The sequence below is a fragment of the Arvicola amphibius genome, chromosome 10, assembly GCF_903992535.2.
Source record: "Arvicola amphibius chromosome 10, mArvAmp1.2, whole genome shotgun sequence".
In the NCBI taxonomy this organism is placed as follows: domain Eukaryota; kingdom Metazoa; phylum Chordata; class Mammalia; order Rodentia; family Cricetidae; genus Arvicola; species Arvicola amphibius.
In genome coordinates, this window is record NC_052056.1 from 110,629,369 (window position 1) to 110,642,054 (window position 12,686).

Sequence of the window (12,686 nt, forward strand, 5' to 3'; positions counted from 1 at the left end):
TGGACAAGAGTCCTATCCAGAAACCCCTTACCTGTGCTTAAAAGTTGGAGGATTTTCACTACTGTGTTCTTTGGAATTTGTAGGGGATCAGGTCTCATTTTGACATCCATGACACATTTGGTGAAGTTAGTGTATGGTAGATAATAAAGAACAGATTTTTATTGTCTGCATGCTGAAAACAATTTTTCATAATCAGCAAATGGGAGACAGTGTCTCAAATGCCAACATACATATGAAATACAAATATGTGTGCAAAGTTAACCTAGTTACTCACAAGTACTTTCTGCTTACCAAGTGGACCATGTTGAGGTACTCTAGTATGGAGTAATATGAGGTCAAGCTCTGACAACTCAAGGTAAGTTATGGCAACCACTGGCATTAGAATACATTTTCAACAGGACTTATAACCTGGTCAAGTACTCTAGATTTTGTGGTCATTTTCTTGGGTCCCAGACGCATTTCTCACAAAGTGAAATAATATTTGGAGTGTTCCATAATTCCAGCTTTGAGTGCCTTTTTAGTGATTACATTTTTTTTCCAACTCTAAATTTTTCTAAATGCTGCAAAGGAAGTGGGAAAAAAGAACACATAGGCTATCGTCATTGTCAAATAAGACATCCTAGGTACTGTGGATGCTATAATGATAGTTATGACTGAAAATTTACCATAGACATACCAGCTGTATCACTCCTAGATATGTATACTTATCGAGTGAGTTCACTATACTGAATCATATATATGTGTGCATGAGTTTTTGTGTAATTGTTATCACTGCACTTCATATAATAGATGATTCAGGGAATGTGCTTAGATAACCACTAATATATCTAAATATATGTATAAAGACAACATAATATGCATAAATAATGCAAGATAATCAATCAATGAATAAAATTATAAAAAAATACATAACTCTCGAGAAAATTGTTGCAACTATGTATCATTAAGTCAAAGAAATAAACAATTCTCCAAAACAAATAATACATATCTTCTCTCATAAATGGAATCTAGAAAAAATATGAAAGGATGAAAAATTTTACAGAACTTTGAGGTCAAATATTTTAGATGGATGGAGTATAACAGGGAAATAAGGGGGTGTATACAAACACATTACTTACTTTATATAATTAAAATATGCAGAATAATAAGATTAATTTTGTACTTACAATTTCCTACATCCAACTCCAGTATATACCACAATCTCTTGTTCTCTTTCAAGTTTATGTCCTTTATTCATGAATTGCTATTTTTATACATAAATATGTATACACATATATTCCTAAGTACAAAGAGACCAATCCATGCAATATTACTATTCTATATGTTTTCGGGGCTCTCCATTGCTTACAGGACAATCAGTTTATGTGTTCCTGTTCAGGGAAGGCCCCCTCTCCCACTCCCTGCTTTCCTAAATGACTTGAGTTCTTTGCTTTAGGTTGTTGCCTTGTAGCTTTTCCTTGCCAAGTTTTGCATGCCCATTGTTATCTTCCATCTAGCTCACACTGATTTGAACCCCAATTATACAAAGTTTAAAATAATCTATGTAGTGTGTCATTCTCTATCCTACCAGCTCATCCATGGAAGTGTTCACACTTATAATACTCTACTATTTGAGAATAGACTATCAAAAAAATGCAATAGAAACTGGGCAAAATGTTTGACTGTTTTGTTGCAAAAACACAAATTAAAAGACTTGAACTTGAAAACAAGCTAATATTTATATAAGAATCACAAAAATGTCACAGAAAAAATAATGTTTATATAGAGTATAATCTCATTACATAAGCAACCATATTCCAAGAAATTAAATGTGCATCAAAATCTGAACTAGTTTGACATTGGCTCTTTTTGTCACACATTATCTTATCACACAGTCAAGAAATGTTATTGCTCAATTTATTTCTACTAAAATTTTTTTACCTATTTATGGCAATTAATTCTTGAGTAGCATGTTTACAATGACGTATAAATTCTGTTTACAACAAATGTTTGATGACAATAAAGTTCAAATCTGGATACAGTGTTTCTAAATTCATAAGAACTGTTTACCTGTCTAAGTAATGACTAAGATTTGAAAATTAATTGAAGGATGTGAGTCTGTGAAATAAGTTGGCTAATATATGAAGAGCTGCACAATGAATTAATGTGATGTATACTAAGAAATTTCATGACGTACCCATTACATGCATTTTGTGATGCTTTCTAAGACTTGAATTTGTGTGAAAGGACTTGCCACATTCTTTACATTTGTAAGGTTTGTCACCAGTATGGAGTCTGTGATGATTGTGAAGATTTGCTCTCTGGGTAAAGGACTTTCCACATTCTTGACATCTGTAAGGTTTCTCACCAGTGTGAATTCTGTGATGAATATGAAGATTTGCGACCTGGGTAAAGGACTTTCCACATTCTTGACATCTGTAAGGTTTCTCACCAGTGTGAATTCTGTGATGAATATGAAGATTTGCTCTCTGGGTAAAGGACTTTCCACATTCTTGACATCTAAAAGGTTTCTCACCAGTATGGGTTCTGTGATGAGTGTGAAGATTAGAGGCCCAAGTAAATGACTTTCCACATTCTTGACATCTATAAGGTTTCTCACCAGTATGGGTACTGTGATGAGTGTGAAGATCTGAGGCCCTGGTAAAGGACTTTCCACATTCTTGACATCTATAAGGTTTCTCACCAGTATGGATTCTGTGATGTCTGTGAAGAGCTGAGACCTGGTTAAAGGACATTCCACATTCTTGACATCTATAAGGTTTCTCACCAGTATGGATTATGTGATGTCTTTTAAGAGCTGAGGCCCAGGTAAAGGAATTGCCACATTCGTGACACCTGTAAGGTTTCTCACCAGTATGGATTCTCTGGTGAGATTGAAAGTTTGCCTGACAGAGAAATGACTTGCCACAATCTTTACCTTTGCATGCCTTCTCTTTGGAATTAATTCTCTCATGCATAGTGGGGCATGCATATCTGTTGAAGCACTTTCCACATTCTACACAATTGTTTTGTCTCTCTTCATTTGGATTGTTTATATAATGCCTCCCTTGTTTCCTGTCATGCTGAAACAAAGAGAATGTGTGTTACAATCAAAATCATCCTTACAATCATCATGTATGTATTGGCTCTTAGGAAAATCAGACTTCTTCTATGAACTTATATAATGAGAAAAGACATACTCTGATTTGATTTTTTTGGGAATATTTCCCTTTAAGAAGAGCATTCTGGAAACTATTCTTCTAACAGTTCCTAGGAAAGGCTTTTGTAACATCATTAAATGTGTAATGTTTCTCATAACTGAAATTTCTATGATATATTTTCAGTCTCATTTGATTGAGAAAAACTTCTCACATTTATCTCATAAATAAGCTTGTTACAAAATTTAGTTTTATTGAGAAAACTCTAGTGAATGTTTAATACAATACATGTCATTCAGTATTCAGTTTTTTCAATATTCTTTATAGAAAAAACATGTTTTAAAACTTATTTGTATTTTTTTACTGAAGAAACTGCTTCTGAAATTATAAGTGATCTAATGTGAAATCTTTCTAGATAAGGTAGAAATTATTGACCTTTATTTCTAGTACCACCCAGGATGGCTGATGAATAGAGATTATTTCAATCATGACATAATCCATTCTCCTTTCTTTCTTTACCAAATATTGAAGTCGTCATTAAATGGAAGGTTTAAAAGTCACTACTTACAGGTATTCCTGATACCAACTTCTGGATACAATCTTGTCTATTCTCCTGTTTAAATAGGTCTTGTGTTTGATGAGAATATAAAACTGGAGGAAAGAAAAATATATTATTATCTGAATTAGTACACTTAGGTGAAACTTTTTCAGATATATAAGTGACACAATTTTATATATATATATATATATATGCCTTCTAATAACAATAGTGAGATATCTACTTCCTTTTGTGTTTCTAGATGGGACCTTTTACTACTGCTCTAGCCCCTTGCTGACTGTTACCTCTGATTCATCATCATGGATCTTTCTTCTCTACATTGCCTTTATCTTGTAGTTTTATCACAACAATAGATAAGTAACTAATACAAAGACTATAAAACAAGTGCAAAAAATAATACTCATGAAATTGCATTATATCAATGGATTTAACTCATCTCCACAGTCCCTTGAAATGAAAAAATTGAATAATATTAAGAAAGAAGACAGAATATTAATTATTTAGGAAAGAAGAAGTGACGAACTGGAAGCAGTTACTACTAACTGATGTACAGAAAATCATGTATAACCCAAGGAAGAGATCCATAAAATATCAGATATCAAGGAAACTAACTAGGACTGATTTTTTTTATCAGAGATATATTTCTCTTTTTCTTATTCAGAAAATAGATGCTTTCATAAAATATATTCTGATGATGACTTTTCATCCCTCAAATGCCCTGAGATCATCTCCATCTTTACTCAAGTCTGAATTTACCAAATTCATCACTTCTTCAAAAACAAATAGGCATCTAAAGAATAACAATAAAATAATATAATTAGAATCAAAGAAATCAGATAGGATCAGAAAAGAATGGGAAATAAAGAAATAGCACAGTAAGTAATTGTATAGAGAAAGACATACATTTGTACCCACAAAATTGCATAAAATAAAGCAAAACAAAACTCTAGAAGATGTAATGTACATAAAGATCCTGTAAGGTCATAAATAGAAATAAATAAATTCCCAAACTAAACCTTATGGGGGGATAAGAATACACAAAAATTCCACTGAGAGAGTGGACAGCCTTGTCGTGTTCCTGAATTTGGTGGGATGGTTTTGAGTTTCTCTCTGTATAATTTGATGTTAGCTGTCAGCTTGCTGTAAATAGCTTTTATTATATTTAGGTATGACATTGGATCCCTAATCTCTCCAAGACCTTTATCATAAAGGCATGTTGAATTTTGTCAAATGCTTTTTCAGCATCTAATGAAATGATCATATGGTTTTTTCTTTCAGTTTATTTATATGATGGATTACATTGATAGATTTTTGTATGTTGAACCAGCCCTGCATCTCTGGGATGAAGCCTACTTGATCGTATTGGATAATTTTTTAAATGTGTTCTTGGATTCGGTTTGCCAGTATTTTATTGAGAATTTTTGCGTCAATGTTCATAAGTGATATTGGCATGTAATTCTCTTTCTTGGTTGAGTCTAAACACCTTTAGTAATATGGCAGGATACAAGATCAACTTCAGAAAATCAGTTGCCCTCCTATACACAAAGGATAAGGAAGCAGAGAGGGAAATCAGAGAGGCATCACCTTTCACGATAGCCACAAATAGCATAAAATATCTTGGGGTAACTCTAACCAAAGAAGTGAAAGATCTATTTAACAAGAACTTTAAGTCTTTGAAGAAAGAAATTGAAGAGGATACCAGAAAATGGAAGAATCTCCCTTGCTCTTGGATTGGGAAGATAAACATAGTAAAAATCGCAATTCTACCAAAGGCAATCTATAGATTCAATGCAATCCCCATCAAGGTCCCATCAAAATTCTTCACAGATCTTGAGAGAATAATAATCAAATTTATATGGAAAAACAAAAAAACCCACGATAGCCAAAACAATCTTATACAATAAAGGAACTTATGGAGGCATTACCATCCCTGACTTCAAACTCTATTACAGAGCTACAGTATTGAAAACATCTCTGTATTGGCATAAAAACAGAGAAGTCGACCAATGGAATCGAATAGAAGACCCGGATTTTAACCCACAAACCTATGAACATCTAATTTTTGATAAAGGAGCTAAAAGTACACAATGGAAGAAAGAAAGCATATTCAACAAATGGTGCTGGCATAACTGGATGTCAATCTGTAGAAGAATGAAAATAGATCCATATCTATCACCATGCACAAACTCAATCCCAAATGGATTAAAGACCTCAATATCTTTCTGAACACACTGAACCTGATAGAGGAGAAAGTGTAGTACTCTACAACATTTGGGCACAGGAGACCACTTCCTACGTATAGCCCCAGCAGCACAGACATTAAGGGCAACATTGAATAAATGGGACCTCCTGAAGCTGAGCAGCTTCTGTAAAGCAAAGGACACTGTCACTAAGACAAAAAGGCAGCCTACTGACTGGGAAAAGATCTTCACCAACCCCACAACAGACAAAGGTCTGATCTCCAAAATATATAAGGAACTCAAGAGACTAGACTTTACAATGCTACTGAACCCAATTAAAAATGGGGCACTGAACTGAACAGAGAATTCTCAACAGAAGAAGTTCGAATGGCCAAAAGACACTTAAGGGCATGCTCAACCTCCTTAGCTATCAGGGAAATGCAAATCAAAACAACTTTGAGATACCATCTTACACCTGTCAGATTGGCTAAAATCAAAAACACCAATGATAGCCTTTGCTGGAGAGGTTGTGGGGTAAGGGGTACACTCTTCCATTGCTGGTGGGAATGCAAACTTGTGCAACCGCTTTGGAAAGCAGTGTGGAGGTTTCTCAGGCAATTCAGGATCAACCTACCCCAGGACCCAGCAATACCACTCTTGGGAATTTACCTAAGAGATGCCCTACCATATTACAAAAGCATTTGTTCAACTATGTTCATAGCAGCATTATTTGTAATAGCCAGAACCTGGAAATAACCTAGATGCCCTTCAGTGGAAGAATGGATGAAGAAAGTGTGGAGCATATACATATGAGAGTACTACTCGGCGGTAAAAAACCATGACATCTTGAATTTTGCATGCAAATGGATGGAAATAGAAAACACCATCCTGAGTGAGGTAACCCAGACCCAAAAAGATGAACATGGGATGTACTCACTCATAATTGGTTTCTATCCATAACTAAAGGACGTTGAGCCTATTATTTGTGATCCTAGGGAAGCTAAATAAGAAGGTGAACCCAAAGAAAAACATATAGTTATCCTCCTTGATACTGGAAGGAGACAAGATTGCCGGGCAAAAATTGGGAACATGGGGGTGGGGTGGGATGGGGCTAAAGGGAGATGCGAAAGAAAAATGTGAAGGGGAGGATGGGGAGAGCTTGGGGGAATGGGATGGTTAGGATAAAGGAAGGATGGACATGGGAGCAAGGAAGTATATATCTTAATTAAGGGAGCCATTTTAGGGTTGGCAAGAGTCTTGACACTAAATGGGTTCCCAGGTGTCCAGGGAGATATCCCCAGCTATGTCCTTGGGCAGCTGAGGAGAGGGAGCCGGAAATGGCCCGATCCTATAGCCATACTGATGAATATCTTTCAAATCACCATAGAACCTTCATCTGGCAATGGATGGAGATAGAGACAGAGCCCCACATTGGAGCACCAGACTGAGCTCCCAATGTCCAAAAAAGGAGCAGAAGGAGGGAGAACATGAGCAAGGAAGTTAGGACCGCGAGGAGTGCACCCACCCACTGAGATGGTGGTGCTGATCTAATGGGAGCTCACCGAGGCCAGCTGGACTGGGACTGAAAAAGCATGGGTAAAACCCGACTCCCAGAACATGGCAGACAATGAGGGCTGCTGAGAAGCCAAGGACAATGGCACTGTTTTTTTTTTTTTTTTTTTTTTTTTTTTTTTTTTTTTTTTTTTTTTTTTTTTTGGTTTTTCGAGACAGGGTTTCTCTGTAGCTTTTTTAGAGCCTGTCCTGGAACTAGCTCTTGTAGAACAGGCTGGCCTCGAACTCACAGAGATCCGCCTGCCTCTGCCTCCCGAGTGCTGTAATCCCGGCACTGGGTTTTGATGCTACTGCATGTACTGGCTTTGGAGAGGCCTAGCCTGTGTGGATGCTCACTTTCCTAGACCTGGATAGAGGGTGAAGGACTGTGGACTTCCCGCAGGGCAGGGAACCCTTACTGTTCTTGGGGCTGGAGAGGGAGGGGGAGGGGACTGAGGGGAGAGAGAAAAATGGGAGGCGGGGAGGAGGCAGAAATTTTTAATAAAAAAATAAGCCACATTATCTCATAAAAATTCCATTGAGTTGTGCTCGTGATATCCTTCAAGTGCTGGTTATGGGGAATTCCTTTAAGTGTTACTTTTATCCCCACTGAGACTATTTTTGGTGAAAACTATTTTTTTTGGTGGGGGGGACTCATAGTGTGTTGAAAATAGCTTAGGTAAGATTGGGATTTAATGCTCTTATTTTTCAAGAGCATTTTTCTAGATTCTTTTACAAAATGAGTGTAATAGATGAGTGGACTGAGTTAGTATCTACAATTTGAATTTTTGATCAATATATCTGTTTTTAGCCATATCATTATGTAAAATAAACAATTATTATAAAAATGTAGTATAATTTAATACTCTGAATGGTATATTGTTTTTAGTTTTATTCTTAATGGTTGTTTAAGCTATTGTGAGGCTTTTTATTGTTTATATGCATGTGATGCTGAAAACTGTGCTTTTGAGATCTGAGAAGAATTGTGTTAGAATTTTGATAGGGTTTTCACTGAATCAGTATATTATTATATCAGTTGTCCAATCCTTGAGCAGGTATATTTTTCCATCTTCCAATATCTTTTTCAATTCATTTCTTTAATATGTTAAAATTTTTACAAAGGTCTTTCACTGTTTTAGTTCAAATTACCCCAAACTATTTTTTGAGGTTATTGTGAAAGGTGTCATTTCCCTGAGTTCTATTTAAGTCTTTTCTCATTTGTATATAGGAGGGCTACTGTTTTTTGTTAGTTAATTTTTCATTCCTATCCTTGGTGAAAGTGTTTCTCAGTTGGACAAGTTTCTTCATAAAGTTCTTAGAGTCTTTTATACATAAAATCATAGCATCTGTATATAACATTCTTTTGATTGTTCCTTTGCTATGAATCACTTCTAGATCTTCTTCATTCGTGTTCTTGTTCAAGCTAAGATTTCACATACTGTACTGAATACACATAGAGAGATTGAGTACACTTGCATTGTTCCCTTTTTTAGTGGAGAGGCTTTGATTGCTCTACATTTAGTTTGATGTTGGCTATACACTTTCTGCGAACTGCATCTTTTAAGTAGAGGTATATTTCTTGTACCCCTAATATCTCCAAGACTTCTATCAAGAAGGGCTGTTAATATTGTCAAAGGCTTTTCTGCATCTAATAAGATGAAGTTCTGAAATTTGACTTTAAGTTTGTACAAATGGTAGATTACATTTATTGATTTTGAATTTTTCATCTATCCCTACATGTCTTGACATAAAGCCTATTTTAGATTATCTTTTTGATATGTTCTTGGATCTAGGATGTAAATATTTTATTGAGGAGTTTCGTATATATGTTCATAATGAAACTGGCATACATTTCAATTACATTTTGGGTGTATATGTGGTTTACGTATCAAGGTAACTGTCTTCATGAAAAGAATTTCACAGTGTTCTGCTGTTTTTATTTTGTAATTTGAGGAGTATTCGTGCTAATTCAAGAAGCATTATTAAAAGATTGAAGGTACCAACTACTACCATTATTCTACTTGGTATTAAAATTGTTTTTAATGTCCTATTGATTTAGCCAGAAACTGTTGCATTGCTAAGCCTTAATCCCCAAACATCTAGCAGAATTTGACAACTAAAGATGACTTACAGATGAACATGGTATAAACAACAAAAAAATATTTAATTGAAACGAGTATGTTTATAGCAAATTTATTCCATGGACTGCTCAGAGCTCATTCAGGCCAGAGTGATAATACATAACAAGGCAGGAAGTCTTGAATGACTATAAGAAAATAATGCTTTCTATACACAACATAACAGTTGCCCATATAAACTCAAGTAATTAGGATAGAATGTATCAGACCTGAGCAATCCCAAGCCAGATTAAAATCCTTGGGAGACAGTAAGAAAGGACCTGGAGAACCATGCCTTGCTGAGAAGCTACTACCATTTTCAAGATGCTTGGAGAAAGGGAATAATGTTGATTTTAAAATGTGCAACTCCTGATTATTCAACCATATTGTAGGCCATGCTCAACACCCAGAATTTTATGCGAGTTTCAGATTGAACTCTGTGAATGTAAAAAAAGAAAAGGAAAAACCAAAGATGTCTGGAGGAAGTGGAACTTGGGAAGCGTGGAGAGTTGAATTTGGTCAAATGACACTGCAAGGTATTCTTAATTCACTAATAAAAGTATTAAAAGTAAAATATTGTGGCCTTTTCTCTAAACAAATTCCAATACAGATATAAAACACAAAGAAATACAAGTGCATATAGACCATTCATGTGGAAATTAACATATAAATTTTGATATTCAGAGATTAGTAGGTGACATTAAATTAGACCAAAAACATGTATGACCCTCAACAAGTCTTAATTTCTAAAGAATATTTTGCAGAAATAGAAAAAGTTACATTTAAGTTCTCTAGTATCTGACACAAAGAATGAAATCTACAATCTTCCAAAATCAATACAACTATAAGATTTATATTTCCTGATTTTATGTGAGACTACACAACAGTGAAAACCATGTAATTCTGTCATGAGAGCAGACAAACAGACACGAACAGGTACAGAGCAATACTCCTTCAAACATTGTGAAACTTTTAATGCTAATTTTCATTTCAATATTGTTCATTTCAAAGCCTGATGGAGTTCAAAGATAAAGCAACAAATCATTTTACTTCTGATTTATAAAATAATTTAAGTTAATAATTCAGAGTGAATTTTCAGGTCATTTTATGTGACTGAGACTTAAAAAGTAATTTGGAATAATCATTCAATGTGAATTTTTACATAATTTAGGTAGAACTATTTGTGCATCTGTTACAGGGAGAGGGAGCCTTTTGTTCCAGCCGCCGGCTAGCTTACACCTGAAATAATCACACAGAAACTCTATTAATTAAAACACTGCTTGGCCATTAGCTCTAGCCTCCTATTGGCTAACTCTCACATTTTGATTTAACCCATTTTTATTAATCTGTATTCACCATGAGATCCTGGCTTACCAGGAAAGATTTAGCATGTCTGACCTGGTGTCTCCATGGTGGCTCTGTCACTCTGACTCTGCTTTTCTCCTCCCAGAATTCAGTTCTGTCTTCTCCACCTACCTAAGTTCTGCCCTATCAGGCCAAGCAGTTTCTTTTTGACTAACCAATGAAAACAATACACAAACAAAAAGACCTCCTACACTATGCATCCCACTTCAGGGCAGAATTTCTCCATGCCCTAGGTTTCTCATGTATGCCAAAGCTTTATTTTCACTTACCTTGTTCATTGCCTTCTGTCTCTCCTATGTTCTCTTTCCAGGGCTCTTTGCTTTGTTCAAGAAAGCTGATCAGGTCTGGTTTCGACACTGAACGACCTGCATATTGGAAGAGACCTATGACCATAACTTGGGATAACAATAAAACACATGGATTTCTCATAAACCACCACACTGATTATATGAGATGGCCTGTAATATAAAATTCCAAAAATGATTTTCTAATTGCTACCTCCAAATATTTTAACACTCTCAAAAGCATTTTTGTTAATATTTTATACCTTGAGTTCCTTTGTAAATTACTACTGAATCTAAATGTAAACACATTTTGAATCATTAAGATGCAAATCAATATATAATCTATGAGGTGTCCAAAAAGTAAAATGTATTATGAAAGTTTGAATAATGAATGTCATCTCCAGGAATCAGGAATATATTGACAAGATGGAGTTACACAAAACATTGTGTTCTACATAATGAACTTCAAGATTTTTATTAAACTGGCAAATGAAAGTGAGGCAGATATTTCAGACGTATATGTAAAATATACTTGTAGGAGACAATTATGATAAATAAGGAATCAGGAAAGAAAAAGTCTCACCCACAGAGACCATGTTACTGTAGTTCTCCAACATGACTTCCCTGTACAGAGCCCTCTGTGCAAAGTCAAGGCAGTCCCACTCATCTGGAGAGAAATCAATCGCCACATCCTGGAATGTCAAGATTCCCTGTCATGAAAGGAAAGAGTTTATCAAGAGCCCACGTAACAATTTCCTTACTTAGACTAAGGATACAAGAGTTCATCACAAAACTTGATGTGTTCTTTCTTAGCATTATTCTAAAAGACATACTCCAAAATACAGTCTATACAAAAAATTCGTGTCCTGGAAATACTAAACCAAGTAGGAGAATTTAAGCTGCAGATGTATGGGCTAAATTGGGGTATGTGAATGGGAGCCAGATTATTTTTATGTGAAGTTCCAGACTTCACCCGTGCCCTTAATTATCTATCCTCGTGGCAAATTTTTCAGAACAGGCTGAAGAAACATGAGCTGTAAAGTAGCAACCATGTGGGCATACACTGCTGTCAAATAAAAATATGTCAAGCATAAGATGTGTAACAAAGGCAGAATTTCCATATCCAAAAAAGAAGCAGAAATTATTTTTTTGAGCTTCACATTAACTCAAAACTTTATTAGCTTAAAACTCTAACATCATCAGCCTGTGAAGAAATGCTCCGTGAGGTGTACATTCATCTTGTCATCCAAATTCTAGGGAATCTCTGTTTAATATTCTTTGTTTCTTTCTTTGTTTCTTTCTTTGCAGGGTGTAATACATACTTTTTAAAATTTATTTATTTATTTATTTATTTATTTATTAGAAATTTCCATCTCCTCCCCTCCTCTCACTTCCCTCCCCTCCCCTCCACACATACCCCTACTCCTTTTTCCTTCAGGCCAAAGAGCAGTCATGGTTCCCTACACTGTGGGAAGTCCAAGGTCCTCCCAACT